This window comes from Somniosus microcephalus, chromosome 4 (genome assembly GCF_052327205.1).
Source record: "Somniosus microcephalus isolate GS21.2 chromosome 4, FLI_Smic_1.0, whole genome shotgun sequence".
NCBI lineage: Eukaryota > Metazoa > Chordata > Chondrichthyes > Squaliformes > Somniosidae > Somniosus > Somniosus microcephalus.
The window spans coordinates 287,943,834-287,959,977 of NC_140990.1; the positions used below are offsets into that span (position 1 = coordinate 287,943,834).

Genomic DNA, 16,144 nt, shown 5'->3' on the forward strand with positions numbered 1-16,144 from the left:
ATCAGCTGCATGTCGACCCTCTGCCTCTGGGTCCATCCTAAGATCAGAGGTGATGGAACTCCATGCACAGATGCAGGAGTCTCTGGCAGGTTTTGTCTCTAGGGTCGCTGCAAGTGTGGAGCGAATGGAGGAGTCCATAGCGAACATGAGCAGAGCCTTTGTGGAGTCATTGGCGCATGAACGCAGCAACACGGAAAGGATGGCAACCTCCGTGGAAAGGATGGCTACCTACGTGGAAATGATTGCTGCCTCCGTGGTAAGGCAGGACTGATTTGGGTCAATCAGACACACCTAGGTTAAAATGGCGTGGAGGCGGGAACCAGGTGGGGGGGGTCCCGACCCCCAGGTTTTGTGATTTTAACCCCCGCACATGCCTAAAAGCCCACCTGTCGGCGGCGTTAACATCGAGCCCCAAATATTTGAGTTCCTGGAGATTTTAAGCCCTTCTGCCGCATTCCTGTTGAACTTATGGCAGAAGTGGACTGCATGTTTTTATTCAACGCTAAAATTTATTACACTGTTAGAGTAACTGACAGATCAACAAGGGTGTTTTTTTTAGACTCCTCAAAAAAGGAGGGAAGAAATGTTTTTTTATCACTTTGTAGAAAGAAAGTGTAGTGCATACCAGAGGTGTATAGTGCATCTGTATTTCTATAGGAAGATGTACTAGATCGCCACTATTTCCTGGATCCTCTTGGTAGTTTAACTCTATAGTCGTTCTCTAGTAATAGAAATAAAACATCCAGGATTTTATTTTGTCTTTCCATTTAAAAAAAAGGGAGATAGAGCTAAGTCGTGTAAATACAGGCCAGTTAGCTTAGCATTTGTGATGGGGAAATATTTGACATTTTTAAATTAAGGATGACATTACTAAATATATAGATGAAGAGAAAATAACTAGATGCAGTCACCATGGATTGTAGAAAGGAAGAGCTTGCTTGAGAAAGCAATGGATATGATGGGAACTGCATTGGACATGGTCTACATGGAATCAGAAAGCCTTTAACAAGGTAATACACAAGAGACTATTGGAGAAGATTAAAGGGTATGGAATTTGATGGAGGGTAGCAAATTGGATTAAAACTGTCTGGAAGGGAGGATACAGAGAGTAGGTGTTAAGGGCAGAGTGGTTGGGAGTGGGTAGTACTGTCCCACAGAGTTATGTGCTGAGACCACTTCTGTTCACTGTGTACATCAGTGATTTGGACAGAGGACGCAAATTAGTGGTGCCCAAATTTGCTGATGATATTAAAATAGGAGGGATGGTAAATAATTCTAAGGATCAAAGAAAGCTACAAAGAGATATTGATAAATTGTAGATGAATTTAATGTCAGTAAGTGTGAGGTGTTATATTTTGGTTCATAAAAAGAAGTAATTGTACTTTGAATGGAGGAAAGGTGGATGACTTGGAAAAGAGCGGTATTTACCAGGTATGGTAGTGTAGTGGTTACATTACTGGGCTTGTAATCCAGAGAACGCGAATTCAAATCCCACACGGCAGTTTGAGAAATTGAATTCGGTTTAAAAAAATAATAAAAAGCTGGTATCAGTAAAAGTGACTATGAAGCTGTCAGATTATCGTAAATACCCAATTGGTTCACTAATAACCTTTAGGTAAGAAAACCTGCCATCCTTACATGGTCTGGCCTATATGTGACTCCAGTCCCACACCAACATGGTTGATTTTGAAGTGGTCTAGGAAGCCACTCACGAAGTTACTTCACGAAGACGGTTCACTATCAATTGGGTGTTCAGGTTCACTGGACATTAAAGGCAGCCCCTCAGGTGAATAAGGCCATAAAAAAAGCTAATGAAATACTGGGTTTTATGGCAAAAAATGTAAAGGTCAACATGTAATGGTAAATCTATATAAAATCTTAGTGGGACCACAGTTCGAGTACTATGTGGAGTTTCAAGCTCCATGCTATAAGAATGACATTGAAGCAATAAAAAGTGTACACAGCACAGATGTTACCCGGAATAAGGGGATACAAATACAAAGAAAGATGCATGTGAGAGAGAGAGACACACACACGAGATAGAGGGAGGTACACCTCACCCGAGATAATGGGAGACACATACGAGAGAGAAAAATAGACACGAGAGAGAGAGACACACACACACACACACACATAGGAGAGACAGTGAGATAGAGACAGCAACATGGGTTCATGGCTGTGATCGAAGCTGTGATCGAGGCTTGGATTGGTAAGAATGAAAAAGGTGGAAGCCGGCATAGGCAACTGACTGGATGGTCTTAACTTTAGTGACAAATTTGTCAAGAGCTCCTCACACATTGTTGGAGATGAGGGTAAAGGGGACAAGAGAGAGGGGTGTAAGGAGATGGCTGGTAATGAAGAAAATAAGCTGGGGGTTATATTTACTCTCCAGGAGTAGTGGGTGCATTTGGTGGAGGAGAGTGAGGGCTAATGGTGCTTGATTTAATCCAGCCAGATCTGGTGATGGATGGCTAAATCAGTTCTGCACCAACAATTGGAGTGAAGATGAGGGCCATACCAAAGGGAATGACTGGAATGGGAGAGAGTAAAGATTTTTCTGGGGACAAGGGCATCAAAGGTGGAGTTGAGGGAGTAGTCAAGCAAATTCTAGGACAAATGTTTTGGGGATCGCCTTCTACAGTTCCATCCATTTACTATTAGGACCATAGTGACTGAATAATTCAAATTCAATTTTTTTATACAGAAGTCCAGCGTTTTACCAGCATTTTTACCAATTTCCACTGATAAATTCCCTGATTTAATGTCAAGTGGCAAGTCAGTAAAAAGGATTTCTTCTTAAATTTGAGGGAAAAACACCGAAATTTCCCTGGGAGTGCTACCAAGCTCCCGCCAAATAGTTATAGCCAAATACAAAAGCAAAATACTGCTAGAAATCTGAAATAAAAACAGAAAATGCTGGAAATACTCAGCAGGTCAGGCAGTATCTGAGGAGAGAGAAAGAGAGTTAACATTTCAGGTCAGCGACAGGTCATCAACCTGAAACGTTAACTCCAGCATTTTCTGTTTTTATTTTAGTTGTAGCCAAAGATTGGGAGAACCTCCATGGAATTTCAAGACCAGGTTCTTTAATTTCACCTTTCAATTAAAAAAAAATCTGTCTACAAGTTAAGTGAGAGTCTGATGGTTAGCCCATAAAAGGGGTATCAATGAACTGTGTAAATAATTGTGGCCAGGATCTCCTCCACATCCCCCCAAACCCCCAACCCCACCCAATGGGGCCCACTTATGCCCAACAGGAGGCTGGTACGACTCAAATCACTTGGCATACCGAACTCCAGAATTACACCAAGTCCCAACTGAGCCAGGCTAGCGGGATGTCCCAGCATAGGGAGTCTCTGTCCTGGCTCCACCTCCCTAGTTACATATGCCTTGCATGGAGTATGCCAGAAACTTCTGGAAATGGCAGGGACCTGGTGCAACTGGGTTTAACGCCATTTTCTAGGGAGCATTTTGTTGCTCTCCTGCTGGGGCCTTAGAAAAAGCCCTGTGGATTTTCAGGCCCAGACTGTCCTTATCAAAGACCATCTTGCCCATTGAAAAGGAAGCATGGTCCCTTTAAGAAGCAGGAGTTATTATTTTGTTCACTGATACAGACTAAATGCACACTAAAGAAACAGGGGCAACAGTTTCCTACAGATTTCACAAAACTATATAAAAGTAGCAATTAAGTATGATTTTTTTTTCTCAAATACTTCTATTCCAACCTTGTACTAAATTTCAGCTCAACATAAAGGCTCGGGGCCAGATTTCCCCATACTAAAGGGCAGTTGTAAATCTCATGTCAGGTTGCTTGTAAATCTGCCAAGTTACCAGTCTTTGCTAAACTGGAATTTCTCCTGCTGATTTGAAAACATTAGCATCAGTGAAAGTTTCTATGATCCATTCAACACAAAGCTGAACAGTACTGATGCTGCTGACATGTTAATGAAGCAATTAATGTTTAAAGACAAGCTGTTATCCTGAAAAAGTGACCTTAGTGATACAATTGGTGACATGGATGTGGTGACTGTATCACAAATTGTATCCAGATACTGAGATATGCATAATTATTGGTTTAAATGTATCAACAATTAGCATGACAATGTAAAATCTTTATTGCAATATATTTGTGCGACAGCAGATGTAACATCGCCTGCAGATATTGCATCTGTAACTGATTTTTCCAATTGTTTTAAGTGAGACCCACTGTAGATTGGGAAAATGCAGGGCACTGACCAGGCAGACTAAAGGCACCAGAAGGGAAACTACATCACGTTAAACGGCCCTTTCACTGTAGCTGCAATTCAATTTGGCTGCAGATTGACAACACAATGGATGTCAGCATTTACTGCCATCACAGTGGAAGAGGAAATCTGGCCCTAGCTTTTATATTGTGTTGAAATTCAGTGGAAAGACAGAGTCCAAGTACTCACAAAACCAGCCATACTTATTGTTCTCCAGTACAGTTAATAAACTTGAGCAGGCCTTTGGACTGTTGTCCACATGCAATCTGTGGAATAACTGTTGTTCTTACTTCGTAAAATGGGCATCTTCACCTATCTTTGGAAAAAAAAATCACTTTCTTTCAGCTAATAGAAGATTAGTTGATCCAGTGGATCCTTAATTTCTCGATTCCAACATGGCAATGACGTGTGAATCCACCATCGCCTTACTTTTAAATAGCAACAGATTTGAAAATATTTGAAGAAAACATACAAAGAATAACTACTATTCAAAAATCACATGCCTGATTCTCATACTACTGAAAACATAATTGCTATCTTGGAACGTGGAAACTTTCCATTTGTATTTATAGCATAAGGTTATAAGGTATTGCTTTCTACAAATAGGAGCACATATATGCAAAACAGTTTATGCAATTCTACTTGTGAGTTAGATCCCAGTGCATTGTACAGAATGTATGAAGCACAGTGAATGCACTTGCAAACTTTTCAAAGATTGATAATGTTAACTTTATAATGTTTGCAACACAGTATATATTATCTCACCACCAATAATTGCATTTAATGATAGGATAAGCAGAAATAAATGAGTGAAAGCCTGGCACATTGTATACTTGAAGAAAAGTGTCAAAAAGAGAAAAGATCTTCCTGCTGTCCCTTTTATACTGAGGTATCAACTAGTTTTTGCCTGTTGGTAGGTAAAGAAATCTACAGATGCTACCTGGCTGTGTGAGACATGTTTGCCACACCAGTAATATCATTATCCAGATTAAAAGAGAACTCCCAATATTAGGCAGGAGGTGCAGTTGTGTGTGAATAGTTCCTCTGTCACAGTACTATGAACCCATATTCATACACCCTGAAAGCATTAAAAATCAATTACCAACTAATGGCATAATCGTTTACCCCCTCATTGTAACCATAAAGGCAGGCCTGCTATAGATCGAAGCAGCAGCAGCAAGCTGATTGCATATTTTGACAAATTAGATGATTAACTGAAGACATCAAGCTCAGGCCCACTGCATCTCTATAGATCTTTATAAGGGGAGGGGAAAGGAATTGTTGTTGAAATGGACACATGTCCAGGGAGACCCGAGTCCATAGGGACTGTGAAGAGGCTGCAACAGCAGGACCACTTATTGCACTGAATCAAACAGTGGTCAGGCTACAGGCATTGATCAGTGTCATAGTTAATAACAACTATGATGTTTCAGTCTCTTTTAAAACTCGGAAGCCTAGTATTGAATGACCCAACTATTCAACAACACACCATCAGCGAATAAAATTAATGGGAACAGCGTACTGAACAGAACGTGGGGCATTGTTTTATACTCTGTGTGACACGTATACAATCAACACCAATTCTTACTGAATTTCCTCTGCGTGCAAAAATGTAAATGTTCTTTTTGTGCTAAGACAGACATTTAAACTGTAGTATATGCTTTCCTTGTCCTCCAATACTGAACCAGCCATTTTGTCTATTGTGCGAGGAAGGAGTGGCTAAAGCCCCCAATATCCTTGAAGGGTAAGAATATTTTTGCCATCAAAAAATAAATACAATTTATTGCCAGTGTAATAAATACAAGAAATTCTATTACTAATGTTATCCCTTCTCAAATGTGTTCTAACAGTAGCCATTAGCATTGGTACATAACACCCATCCTCACTCCAAAATGTAAAATATAGGTTTGAAAGTACAAAAGAAGCCAATATTTTTGGATACAATTACAGGAACACTATAATCAGAAACAACCACAGTATTCTGAACTGGAAACAAAAGCAATAGATGAGCTGCTGAGCACAGTAACATAACCCCAAAGTGGGTAACTATACAAAGCGCAGCACTGCCTTGGATTTCCATGTAAACCTGAATTGACAACGGTAAGCCTTCCCATCGCAAAATCAGTAAATAACGCTTTTAATTTTAAAAAGTTATCAGAAGAGAAAGTATAGTTACATTTACTGCAACAAAACAAAGCTTTGTTTTGTGAAATACCAAAGGAACAATAGGTTTTTCAATGATATTAAAGAAGCACAGTCCTTTTGGAAATCCAATTGGAAAACTATTCTTGCTTGCCAAACACTTGGACATGTGACACCATTGGGATATATAGTGAATGGTTGCTCTGTTGTACTCCTTCCCTGGGCATACATGCAGTGGCTTTTTTTAAATAGGCCGATCTTCAGTGGCTGGGCTGTTACGACAACTGCTACAAAAGTTCATTGTATAGAAAACATTCAAAAACACTTATTAATATCAATACAAGGGCAAAGAAGCATTTTATAGTAATGTTTAAAGTTCAAACACTAATAATCTTCAGAGGGGTCCCCCCAGGTGGATGCAAGATACTTGACTCAGCAATATGAATAGATGGAGGCACAAGAAAAGAACATTTGTTACAAAATTCTTATTTTATCTAACGTGTTTGCTCAAAAGTGCTGAATTCCAAATAGGAAACACTGAAAGATGCTAAATGTTTGCCAGTATAATAAGAGTGCTTTTCTGAAATGTATCTAAGCAATAATACATTCAATGATGCATTATATTCTAAAATATGTTGGACATACAATAAGTCCTTTAATGATCTAAAGGAAATTTTATAAGTGCACTCTCCACCAAAGAAGTAATCATTTGACCAGATCAAAACAATAAATTAATGGACTTTATTTATCACTAAATTGACAGACTGGTACAGCCTGAGATATTTCCAATAGTGCCCATGACTTCTGAAGTATCTCACGTGCAGCACAATGCATGGATCTAAAAAAGCAATGATGACGTTGAATTTCAATGATATCATTTACTTAGTTGCGTTACTAAGTTAGCTTTCTTGTTTTCAAACAAAAAATCATAATGAAGATTTAAAACCAAAAGAGCATACGAAAATCCCAAATATTTTTGTGAATCAATTCCTGTGTAGAAATTGTCAGGTTAAACACCATTGCTATGGCAACTAGTTTGGTTAGCTGCTGATCTATTGTCTGATGTTTGTAAGGCCAACAGATAATGAGCACTGCCAATGATCCAGTGTTAATGTAATCTTCCAAGGTGTGTGTATAAATACACATTATATGCAATAATATATATCAGGCATTTTCAAGCATCCACCTGCATCTTATTGCTGATAATCTATTAAATTTACAGTTTTAAATAAATAAAAACTACAACAGTATTGGTAGATGACCAGAAATATGGATTATTCCAGAAAGAGAAAAATTTTGTTTTTTTTACATGTTCTTTGATATTTTTTAAAAATTACAAGTCTAAATAAAATTCTTCACATTATATTCATTCTTTTGCTGCAGTATTTATTGGTTTGCTTATAAGTAATAACTCATCATGGGCACCATTATGTCTACATATAATATTTCATTTACTAAGTCAATTGGCAATAAACCTTCCCATGGAATACTGCAGGAGTTAAGGAAGCACTACAGGGATATGTAAATCTGCATTCTGAAAGCATTATAATGGCTGAGTGGTTGCCTCACTTTTTAATTTTAGCATTAATAATTCCTCAAAGTCAACAAACATATTGCATGACCAAAATAAATCAGAACTGAAATTACTTTTAACCACCAGCTGTTAGCAACAGACAAAGTTAAGTTGCTCAATAATTGATATAAAACACTGCCATTGTAGGCTATACCTGAACAAAAATATACCTTGCAGAGCACATTCCAATGGCTGCCAACCTTCATTTTTATCTTACTATAGTTACTAGTTAGTTACTATAGTTTATCAAAGGCAGTTAGGTGAATCAACAATACTATAGTAACATTTTAGTAAATAATGGTCTAATGTAAACACAGATAGTTAACATTAGCTTACATTTTCACTTAAAACTGTGCTATTTCTTTACAAATCTGACTCATCTTGTTTCCATGCAACAATTTAGATGTTTTGAAAAAAAATTCATTATAAAATTAAACCATTTTTGATGAAATAACAAGTTTTGTTCATGTACCTCGCAACTGCAGAATAAAAATAATGAAATCCTTCTATTCGGTAAGCCACTACTTGCTGTGTGTGGGTAAACAGAAAAATTGCTGCAACAGCATTTTGTTTCTGTTAAGTGCAGTAGCAGCCTATGGAAACTTTCTTCTAGAGCCAACTGGCTTTGGTCCAAGTACAGCATATTACAAAAAAAAAACTACTCACATGCTATGCTTTGCTGACCAGCATATTAATCTCAAAAAAACATAGCATATTAATCTCAAAAAAACATAGCATATTAATCTCAAAAAAAACATTTATTTCCAAGTTCTGGATGATAAGATAGCATTTTACTTTATTTATTTTGTACACAGGCTGTTGTGTCCTTTGAAATTGTGCAACATTTTCAGACACAAAAAAAAAGGCTGTATCAAATCCGCAAACTGTATAAAAATTGCTATTGGGCACTTTTACATGAAAATATCAATCACAATGAACAGCAAGCAAAAATGAAATGCTGAGTTTCTGTTGTGAAGAAAAATTATAGTTGTGATTAAAAGAAGCTGTATATAATGGAATACTTTTGACATGACATATAACACTGTAAAATACTTCAAATTGGCTAGTTTAATATTACAGGCCATGCAGAATAATGTTCAAATCGCAATACGTAATTTATGAAAAGATTCTAAAAGTGTAATCATGTAATGTAAATGTAATATAAAAATGTAGAGTATTAATAAGGACTGAGAATTGTGGAAAAGTATGCATACTGACAAAAGGTTAATATTTTCAGTTCTACGATAGTTCTGTTACTTTTGTAATTTTAAATCAAGGCGATACTATTGACCTTCCAGCACAGAATTAACAATGAAAGATTAAGCTGAAACATTTGCACTAGCAGTTAATGTAATTTCATTTACTTCTGCCCATTTGGAATACCCATTTAAACATCTAAAGGTAGGGAGCCAGAACAGTTTTGTGGTGATAACATTTTATGTCTTTTTTTGCATACCTTATCTTAATTATTTAAAACACCCATCATTCACTGGATTACTTCCAACAGTTTGAGACGTTGTCTCCAAGTATTAAATAACTAATTCTCAACATACTGAAAAGTCATCCCTGACATCTCAGAATAATTTACTATATTCGAACCTTCATTCCTCAAATATCTGGCGACATGAATTGTAATTGCAGTACATGGTCAACAAATACAGAACACAATGTAAGAATTGTTGGTAAACTACGTGTGGGCAAGAGTTCTCTGGCTAAAATAGTTCCCACGGTGCCTTATGTTATTCACCAGTGGAGAAGTCCCAAGAGAGGTTCCCAGCAAAGTGTGGCACACATGTTCCATTTATATGCTACATACATGCCAGGTCCACAGAAATGAACTCTAGCATTATTGAAATCCATCATTTTCCACACGTGTTTCTGAAGGGCTCTTGTGGGACAAGTTCTCGCAGCGATCAGGAATTAAGGCAAAATCAGAAGAATAGCTGTGTTTATCAGTAGCAGCAGCATACATTCAGGAGGATTGGAATTAAACAGTGCCATTCTTTAGTGCAGAAAGCATTTAAGCAGACCAGATCATGAGAGATGTTACTGGGATTAGCCCACAAGACAAAACCTTAATCAGACTCCAAAATAAAGCTTCAATATCTGCTTTCATTCTCTAAAATGATCATATTTCTCCATCCATCATTCAGAATTAAGCAGCTTACAGCTGGATGGCGACTCAGCACATGCAGTTGCCAGTAGCAACAAGGCACACAATTGTGTTTCCCAGCCAAATAATGAGGCTTTTGCTGGCCCTATCGGCTGCTTCACAGACATTTTTAGAAATAGTGACAACAGTTTGGTTCCACCAAAAATGTACTGTACCATCAAATCAAGTCTGTCTTGCAAGTTATATTAAAACAGTTGATCTGTTTGTTAGTGTGTTCAAAACACAGTTTACCTTCCGAGAATAACAAAAATGCACTTCCACACAAATTCTTATAATTCAATAATGAAGACCAGTTAAATTATGCACACATTTTTTAAGCAACAATAACAAGCTTTTAGATTTCTTGATCCAGCTTATTTTTTTGCTGAGTACTTAAGTTGTCCTGGACATGGGCCTTACAGTAAAATGCAACACAAACACAGCTTGTTAAACATTTACAATAAATTCAATAACACCGAGATATATTGCAAGCTTTATGCTTCTTACCCAGACTATGAGAAAACATCCTTAGAGCAGAGGTCCTTCACATAACAGTCAGAGTAATTCCTCAGAGCAATCAAACAGCAGCAAACAAAGATCCAGAGTTGATAAACTTTCTCTCCAGTTTGCGGCCCATACCCTGCCACTGCAGTGAAAACAATCTCTCCCTTTGCTTTTGTTGTGCTTCACTGGTTTCTCAGGGAGAGGGGCACTTAACATGTGTTTAGGGATGGCCGCTGGCTTTGAAGGTGGCAGTTTCCTCGGGGAGAGGAGCTTACAGCAGATCAAGACCGCACTGCTGATGCTCTGTGTGCGATCCTACAACTGGGCCTATTAATTCTTGTCCCCAAGAAACTACCGTGGATCTGCTGTCGAGTGAAGCCCATCTGCTGCCATCATAATCAGTCTCAACTGAATGGCTCTGACAAATCTGTGCCTGCAGCAGGGGTTAGGGAAGTTGGTGCAGGGGGGAGGGTATGTTTCTTTTGTCTGCTGAAAACCGGGTTATTGTGAATGGAAAGGCACTTTGGGAAGTGGAATTAAAAAGCTCCATATACCATCCAGGTTAAAGACAACACCAATCCCCATCGCCAAACATTTGTTGCTAATGAACTAAATGAACAATTACCCTAATCAGATTAGCAATTTGTAGCATGAAGCACGTTGCAGCTAAATGTATATCTCCAGGGTAATTTATATGAATAAAACTGCTGTATCAGGTGACGAGCAATCACTTTGTGAAACATTGTAACCGAGTACAAATTCTACTCCGGGCAGTAATCAATAAAAATAGTCATTATTGCTTTCCATGATTCCACACTGTCTGTCACCTTTTGTTTTCCTCATAAAGAATCATTATTAATTCAACTTTCCACTGTGTAAATACAAGTTTTAATCTTCATCTAGTGCCTTATCGGTTCAGCCTATTCGTTAGTGCTCAGTAAAGCACAAAGAGTATAAATTACAGATTAAACTATTGAGAAACACATGACTACACACGCAACCAGTCGTGCATTGCATGAGAAAAAAAACAGCATTTGAAAAAGAAGTTAAAAATCCAGGAAAGTAGAATGCAATAGACTTCCACCTGTATTAACCTTTGTCTTACAATTGGCAGTGATAATTTCTTTTGAGATTAGGAGGTTAATAAAGTTGATGGTAAATGTATTTATTTTACTGGTTAACAATAGAGAACACAGTAGAATTTATGTTAATTCATTAACTGTTCAAATAACAGCATATCAATACCAAACTTCAAAGTATAATGGGTTACTTTCAGTGTGTTTTATTAGCTATTCCTCTTTTTATTTGATTATATCAAGATTTTTGTGTGTTTGTAATTCATATGCTACAAAAGTTGACAGCTTGTATGCTGAAATTAAATTCATAAATCGAGATTATACAATGGCCTGGAAACTAATTTACACCATTTTATGGGTGCCAAATAAGGGCCACGGAACAATCCCTGCGCCAGGAGATGGGGGCCTGAAGATCGGGACAAATTGGTCCTCAGGTTGTATCTAAATAATCGTGGAGATCTGCTGGGGCCCGTGACGCCTCCACAGGTGGGTCGCTCAACTGGACAAGCAAATTTCAGACTGCCTGGCCCTCAGGTAAGCCCTGGGGGAGGGGGAAAAGGAGAACGGGAGGAGGGATTATCACAGGCTGGCAGAAACCCTCAGGAGGACTGTGGAGCTGGGAGGAGTACCCTGACTCCACAGAAATGTGTTTCTTTTTTAAATATATATATTTTAATTTACCTTTAGTTGACAGCTGCTGCTTTGGCTACAGCAGCTGCTGAAGATTCCTGAGCGGGGCAGGCCCGATGCCTACCCCGTTGATCGATGACAAGTTTTGGCAAGGGGGCCTAAAACAGGCATAGGCCCCTCATTTCCATACACCTGTTTAGGTGGCTGCCAGAAATGCTTTAAAAATGTCCCAACCCAATTTTGGGCCGGACGTGTTTCAGCTGCCCTTGGGGTGCAGGATGTTAGCCCCCAAAATTGGGCCTCGGTCCAATTGCTACCCCAAAGTGTCTGTTGCAGAACGCTAACTTTTGTGTTCAGGAGGGCCAAATGAAACACTGCCGGATACTTTCATATGTAAAAAAAAATAGGAAACATGATATTATCCATGTTCTTATTTTGAACCCAAACAGAAGTTCAAATTTGCCAGTAATTTTCCCACTGGAGTTGCGTGTGTGCTAATGATTTCCCTTTTGCATTTTCCTTATTTTTCCCCACTCAGCCTGACTTCAGTGACACTATTTCTTTTACTCAGAGCTGCCCAGTTTGTTGATCCCCACCCATCCTCCACGCTCAGTAAAACCCACCTAAATTGAATAACACAGTTTTCCATAAAAGTGGGAATGATCTAATTCAGCAGTAATTGCTTATAACATTGTGACCTTAAAACCTGTTCACTGGGGAAGAGGCAGACCTGACACATGATACTAGGAAAGACATCACTAAAAGATAAATGTGTACCTCCAACTCTATCTCAATTACACTGATGGATAAATGAAAGATCGCACCAGGCGTCCTTGTAGTCTTGTTTTAATTTATGTTTCTATCCAACGAAGAAAAACATAAATAAATCAGAGCTGGATGAAATTTACTTCGACTTCAACTCAAACCAGGAATTTCTGCTGCAGATGCATTGTCCACTTTTTATTTCAAAGTAAACTTTATTTATCTAATTAAGTTGATCATAAATACGGTTAAAGGAGTTACACTGTTTCATTGGCTAGCTCCAAACACAGTCAGTGCCTTTAACGTTTAGGATTTTGCAGTGGCTTAATTGGTTACTTTTGCTTAAGTACAATATGAAGTTTATAATTAACTCCACTACGGCACATACATAATTTTTATTGCAGTATACAAATAAAATTCCTAGTGACAGCCACAAAGACTTATACCATTTACTATTATATTGGACATTGGAGTCATCATGTGACTTTAATATCCATGTTCCTGCCAGTTGTGAATTGTCCTGGTTATATACTATGGCCCGTACGCGGTCGCAAGTGCGATGCCATTGCGCGAAAACCCAGAACTTGCAATTTGTCAAGTTTCAGCTTGACAGATCCACCGCATCCCCGGGAAATGGACGTTCACTGGCGGAGAGTTACTGCCCAGCGAATGCCCACGAAACTCTTATGCCTGGTAAAAGCAGGCATAAGGCCTTCTTTATCCAGCATAAGGGTTTAAATAAATATTAAGATAAAATGTTAAAAATCATTTAAACATTCAAAAACTTTTAAAATTAGTTTAGGTTATTTTTGGCCCCTTTAAAAATGTTTAAATTTATTTTTCAAAATATTACATTTTTATTTAAATGTTTAATTAAATTGTATTTTAATGAATTTTAAACATGTGATGATTTCTTTTTATTTAGGTTGTGTGAAAAGGTATTTTTGGGTGATTCCTATTATGCTTATCCAATCCTTTGTGATTGGTTGGGCTGGCCCACGTGATCCCGGGGACGTTTGCGAACCACATGCGCCCCGGGATACGTGGGCCTTTACGCAGGCGCACGCCGGCAAGCCCAGGAGCGCGAGTCTTCATAGGTCCGGGGCCATCAGGTAATTACGGATGTTACTTGCTGTTCGGAGGCATTCACCCGCGGGAAGTCTCCAGCCGCATTATCAGGTCCTATGAGTTGTTCACAAGCTAGCAAGGAGAGCTTGTTTTCCTTTCATGGCTCTGAATTAATCTAGCTCTTAAAGCAAGAACTGTTTCTGGACCATTCTGGATTGAAGACTTCATAAACATTAATTTTTAAAAAGGGTATTGGTTCAACTGAATTTGTACATTAATTAATTTCTTTTTTTACACTAAATCAAGTAGTAATGACACTACTCTTGCCTTTAAAAACTCAAACAGCTGTGGTACCTGCATTATTCTGACACCAGAAATTGTTGTAAATTACCTTTCAACTGAGCCTCAGACATAATCAGGGAGATTTGTACTTTAATAATTTAAGATAAAAACTTGCTCTGTCATCTGCACAATGGATAGTGAATTCTGTGTACAAACTGAATGAATTGTCACTTGCATAATAAAAAGGTGCAGCATGGATTCACTGGGATGTTATGAGGGCTGACGGTTTTAAAGAGAGATGGTGAATGTAAGGTCTTTTTTTTTCCATTAGGGATGAGAAGGTTGACTGATGACCTGATGGAAAGATTCAAATTTACAATCGGTAAATACGGATAGATTGCTTCCACTTTCGACAAGATGAGGTCACAATAGAGAACAAATTTAAGGATGCTTCTACTACTGTAACATCAGTGCAAAAGTAGTTTTGCTTCGCACCAACGCTGCAGTTATAGTGTAAGCATGGACTGAATTCAGTGTCCTGGACGAGGGAGTCTCACTCCAATTCACTTTGGAATCAGTCGAGGCCCTAAGCTCTGGAATTCCCTGCCTAAACCTGTCCACCTCACTACCTCTCTTTCCTCCTTTAAAACGCTCCTTAAAACCTACCTCTTTGACCAAGCTTTTGGTCACCTGCCGTAATTTATCTTTATGTGGATCGGTGTCAATTTTTTTGTCTTAAAATACTCCTGTGAAGCGCCTTGGGACGTTTTACTACGTTAAAGGCGCTATATAAATAAAAGTTGCTGTTGCTGCTGCTGCTGCTGATTTATACTCCACTTATACTCCACAGATCTTCCACTTGGCTATTACACCAGTGAAAATGCAGCGGGGTGTGAATTTTCGAGCTCAAAGGTTAATTAAATAATCAATTGTGCTATCTGGCTTCGATGGCATAGGCTTTCCAGTATCCTTGCATCAAGGGGAAAATGACGGCAATTGCGCAGTTAGGCTATGCCTGTCCATATGTGGGCAAATATATTCTACACACAACTAGTCACTTCTGGTGGAAAATCGTAAACATGCAGAGCTCACGTAGAAACTTGGGAGAAAGTTTGATGCATTCTACAGAAGTTACGCTGGGCCCTTGAGTAAACGCAGTGGCAAAATCTAGGTCCACAAATTTAGAGCTGGTGCAAAGCCGAAATTGCCTTCCGTGATCACAGGCCCGCACAGGCATGACAGGCCAAAAGGCCTCCTTCTGTGCTGTAAGATCTATCATCACTGCACTCACAGCATGAACCGCAAGAAAAATATAAAGGGAGGTTATAGTATTTGCCTTATCGCGCGGGCTATTTAGAATGTAGAATTCTCTGCCGTAAACCATTGTTGAACAAAATAGTTCCCCGAGAAAGAGGAAAACTTTAAGATGTGGGAACCGAGAAGGAGACTGGATAAGATGAGATTGCTCTGTAGAGAAAAAGACCAGCATAAACCTGATAGAGCACAGAAACAGGTCATTTAGCCTATCATTCTAGAATACTAAAATGTAATTAAAGACATTTTTTCCACTCTGCATTTGTCTATGACACTGTTAAAAAGAGCAGTTAAAAATAGCCTTAAATAAAGTCATTCTGTTTGCTGTGCCTCAGTAGTGCTACTTCTGTTAAGCGAATCCACATTTGAATCAACAAACTCCAAAGTTTTCTGTGTT

The 16,144-nt window shown here is 38.5% G+C and overlaps 1 protein-coding gene across 3 annotated transcripts in view; it reads right to left on the reverse strand.

The window, feature by feature from the left end:
• The window catches only part of LOC147120530 (nck-associated protein 5-like), a 974,633-nt gene that overhangs the window by 635,772 nt on the left and 322,717 nt on the right, over positions 1 to 16,144 (reverse strand). Inside the window, exon 1 of one of the 3 annotated variants that reach the window (XM_085986589.1) lies at positions 10,619 to 11,347. The exons of the other annotated variants lie outside the window; for them this stretch is intronic. The gene's annotated coding sequence lies outside the window, so the exon portion shown is untranslated. Of the gene's footprint in view, positions 1 to 10,618; positions 11,348 to 16,144 lie in introns of those variants that run through there. 3 annotated transcript variants of the gene reach the window in all.